This window comes from Centruroides sculpturatus, unplaced genomic scaffold (assembly GCF_000671375.1).
Source record: "Centruroides sculpturatus isolate CEXI.00-Female unplaced genomic scaffold, Cexi_2.0 scaffold1709, whole genome shotgun sequence".
Classification (NCBI taxonomy): domain Eukaryota; kingdom Metazoa; phylum Arthropoda; class Arachnida; order Scorpiones; family Buthidae; genus Centruroides; species Centruroides sculpturatus.
The window spans coordinates 45980-50642 of record NW_019385874.1 but is presented as its reverse complement, the minus strand read 5'-3'; the positions used below and the strand labels follow the sequence as shown (position 1 = coordinate 50642).

Below are 4663 nucleotides of genomic sequence, written 5' to 3'. Positions count from 1 at the left end.
TAATTTTTTCACTATAAAATATTTCATGGTTAAAAAACAATGTCATTTAATTTTGTCAAAATTAACTGGATAAACAAAACTGGATATAAATTAATCCTGTAGAATTTTGACAAAATTCTACAGAATTAATTTATATCCAGTTTTGTTTATCGTCATACTTTTTCTAGCAGAATTTTTTAAATTTACTCAAATTAAATTTTTTATAATTCTTCAAATATAGTTATCTGAATTCTAAAATTTTGGCATACATAAGTTTACATATACAATCAACCCAATAAACATTATTAATCAAATCTAAGCCAGATTCATATTAGGCTACAATTATATATTATATGTATATACTCACTTCAGTCAGTAAGTTCTGAGATACAGATTGTAAAAAATTATTTATTGAAGGAAAAGAGAATTATATAATACCACCTTTGAAGTAGGCTAATTCCCTTCTGCAGCTATGCACTTCTGATAATGTTCATATTACTGCTGGAAGCAGTTACCAAAGCCACTTTTTTTGCAACCATATTGAAAGTTGCTATCACGGCTGCATGTATTAGTGTAGGGCAGTTGAGAGAGCAAGGACATGTTGTTCCTGGACAAGTACTCTGCAACTAGAATGGATCAATAACAGCTACAATCACTCTCAAGATAGTCCAAATTGCTTACTGTAGCCTAATATGAATCCAGCTGTATTGTTTGATTACATGCAGGTTTTTAAGTTAAATCTGCTTATTTTGGCATGCTTACCCAAATGATTCATCACCCCTGACTTGAGATTGTTTCCTCTACAGTATTCATCAAAATAAACTATTTTGTGTCATTAAATTATTACATATATATTCTTCAAGAATTAATCATATTTATTGAATGTGATTCAATGACCAAATTTTGTATTAGGAACAGNGACTTGCTGTAATTGTAATTTTTTTAACTCTCCGCCTAAAAGGGCCTCTTTTAGCAGACCGGGAAAATGTAATTGTAATTAAGAAAAATAAATAAATACAGTATTTTTAATCTTTCATCTTTATTTCACGAATAATGCAAAAATACTCATAATTTGAGGATATCGGCCGGGTATTTTACAACTTATCGATTACGTCGAATTTTTTTTCTTTTCATCAAGAGTGAAACCCTTGGCGGTACGTCGCCATTTTCAAAAAATTTATTTCACGCCGTTTTTGATAATACAATTACTATTATATGTTAAATAAGGAAATTGTTATTATAATAACTACAAAATAAATTAAAGAATTTTTAAATAAAAATTATTAAATTTGAAGGAAAATGCGAAACTTTTTATTTGTCAAGATTTGGGCGATTTTTGAAGTACGTCTTTTTCTAGTAGTTCAAAAGATCAGATGGTTCCTTTTTCGAAGGGAATAAAAAGTAAGGAGGAAAGATACGCTTAATTTTTAAAATACGTAAATAATAATCTATTATTTTCTAATAAAAGTTTTCGATATCTAAATATAAAATTACGGTTTTTTCATGTAATTAATGTGCGATTTTATCAAACTATTTTAAAACATTTTTTACTACCCATGCTTTCAGTTCGGGAAGGTTTTATTCATTCCTCCATCTATACAAATTAAGTTATTTTGATTATTAGCAATAAAATTAAAACTTAATTATAAAGTTAAATGACATTAAAGTTTTTTAATTTGATTTTTAAATCAAAATTTTTTTTAACCAATAAACGAAATCGTAACATCTCATTGCCAAAATTATTTATAATTGTTGAGATTGTTGTATTGAAAAGGAAGTTTTCATTACTAACTTTACGTTTACTGAGTTCAATATTCAAGATGATCATAACGTACTGATGTCCTTATTGAATTGATAAATACAAAGTTGGCTAGATTCTAATTCTTTTACACACATTATTGATTTCACTAATGATCTGACAGTAGAATTTCTCAATTGACTTCTGAACTTAAGAACAAAACTTAAAAGGAAACAACAAGGCCACATTGGCTAGTAAAGGGGGCTTTAATATAGCTTGATAAGCAAATTGATGACCTAGGCCATTTTAAATGAAACACACTACATCATTGATTTGCTTATCCAGTGTTAAAGCCCCTTTACTAAAGTGCACATGCAAAGACTATCTGTACCATTTTCTTGTTGGAAATCTGTTGTTTTTTTAGTTTATCCTTTATACTTCTAGTGATAGTTTCTTCTTGCATTACAAGAGGAATTGTTTTTATTTAAGATCATAAATTAAATAAAAATATGTAATTCAAAAATATTAACAGATATTATATTTTAAATATGTAAATAATATAAGATTTATATTTCTCCAAGATTTTTTTTGTTCTGTAAATTAATGTATAAATGCTGTTTATTATTTTTAAATATAGAAATTTCAACAATTTTTGTCTCCTTACTTATAGCAAATAGTATTTACTACAGTTTTCTTAATTCATTACAAAATTTGGAAAAGTACTCCATAATCAAAATATTAAAATAAATTTTTCTTAACATATGCATTTTGAGATAAGATAAATTACTATAAAAATAAAAACTATCCACAGCCTGATGGTCCAGTGGTTAGGATATAAGAAAATACCATAAAACAAGTCGCTCACTTTTCTGGGGACCTGGGATTGAATCCTGACAGGTCAAAAAATTCTATGAATTTTTCAAGGATGCTCCGTCCTCCACCACTTAGCCACCTTGCTAAAAAGACACTCTCCACAGGGTGGAGTTATAGTAAAAAAAAATTTTTTTTTAATCAAGGAAAATATACTATATTAGAAATTCCCTGGTCAAGCATGACAGAATAGTTTTTATGAGAAAGTAAGGATTGAAGAATTGAGAAGAGATTTCAAGAAACTAGAAGCTTGACGTGATGCAGTTTCTGCAGCCCTTGACAAAACCATTCTTACTCGATGATGCTAAGTCGGACTTCGTGGCCTTCAGGGATCACGGTTCTTATTTTAGATCTAGAATTTACCTGACCAATTTTACTCTTACGTTTTCCTCTAGACTTTCGCTATTTTGTAAAAAAAAAGTTTTTTTAATTCTATATTGAGATAAAACAAAGATGAATTGTATGTACACTACATCAGTTAGATGAGTGATAACACACTAAATAACGGACTCCTTGGATTGTTACTTTCGATTGGATAATAGAACGTCACAATGGAAAGATTTTTTTTTAATTTGTTATAGAAGTGACACGATGAGGCTCTCGTTTTAAAGTTTAAATTTTAACTTTGTTGAAGTAAGTTTAAAATACGGCATTTGCCAAAATATTTAAAAATGCAACATAAGGGAAATTCTTTTATCTTTCAGGGCTGTGGAGTCGGAGTCATCAAAAAATCCGGCGACTCCAACTCCTTTTTACCTTCCAACTTGTTATTTATATAAAATGGAAAAGTATTAGAATCGTATCAAATTTGACCCTCCAAGTTTTTTTTCTTTGCAAATCTACACGTTTGGAGACCTTCCGACCCCTCAAAAAAGTCAATAAAGGGGGAAAATTCATGCGCATGTGTGTGCTGGCATCTAATTTGTTTAATTTCTTTATTTTCTGTTTTGAGATATTAAACAATATCTCAGAACGGGTAAAGTTTAAGAAACGAAATGTGGCACTGTGGCTCGCGTGTAACGGGGCATTAATACTATTAAATTTTGGTTCTTAATTAAAGGTCGACGGGGTGAAGACATAAAAGTGGTCATGTATCATATCTCTTAATGAATATTTTACTCGTTATTAGTGTTCAAAATTTTAAAAAATAAAATAAAATTCGTCTCTACCCTCAAAGTAAGCTTTTTTGCCATTTTATAATACAGTAGTACAGTAAAACCCGTTAAGATGTTCTCACCTAAGACGTTAGAATGTATATGGGGACACGATTTAGTTCAACCACTTTGACGCTTAATAATTAACTCCTGTGTTAAACCATCTGACTCCGATTCCAACCACTCTGACCACAGAAATTATTAGGCTTCAAACAGGGTGAACAAAATCGTTCCTCGCCACATGCAGTCTAACATCCACACATATAGAAAAAACCTTGAATCTTTTGCATATCTCGAAATTTCAAGGTGTCCTGAGTCCAAAAATGTAAAAATTTGGGAGGGGTCATTTTTTGACAGAGCGCTACACTTTCCTTTTGTTATATAGCCTATAACAGTAGAAAAGTAAAAATTATCGAATACATATTTATATATTACTTAGAGAAGTCTTTTAGCTTTGGAATAAAAAGTTTCTATGCTCTATCTTTTTCTATTTATTGAATCTTTTATTCTGAGGTCACGTGATGACATCAGAATTTCTGCATCTCTTTCGGTAACAAGTCCGCCCCTAGTCGGAGTCGGATGGTAAGGAAAAGTCAGAGTTGGAGTTGGACTCCACAGCCCTGGTTTATAGTTTAGTGTGACACAGGATAGCATAGATTACGTTTGTATCTTTGGAGAGTGTTGAGTTAAATTAAAATAGAAACAATGTCGAAAAAAAAGTTTAGTAGTGTAATATGGAAATATTTTACGATAGTAAATGAATTTTGCATGATAAAATTTTTGCAATATGAATGTGCCAAATATGTGATTTTAAGAAATAAAAAGTGATTTGAATTGAAATTATTAGTATTTTATTGCTACCTATCTTTAAAATTTCATATAAGTAATGAAATTCATTAAGATAAAAGATCTGTTAAAGATC

General features: G+C 29.7%; 1 protein-coding gene across 3 annotated transcripts in view; it reads left to right on the top strand.

Moving 5' to 3' along the window:
• The first annotated feature begins 1291 nt into the window (after positions 1 to 1291).
• LOC111642679 (nuclear pore complex protein Nup50-like) overlaps positions 1292 to 4663 on the top strand; it is a 46236-nt gene continuing 42864 nt past the window's right edge. For 2 of the 3 annotated variants that reach the window (XM_023389055.1, XM_023389058.1), the window contains exon 1: positions 1292 to 1380. The gene's annotated coding sequence lies outside the window, so the exon portion shown is untranslated. Of the gene's footprint in view, positions 1416 to 4663 lie in introns of all 3 variants that reach the window. The other variant, XM_023389057.1, reaches the window with a different exon arrangement.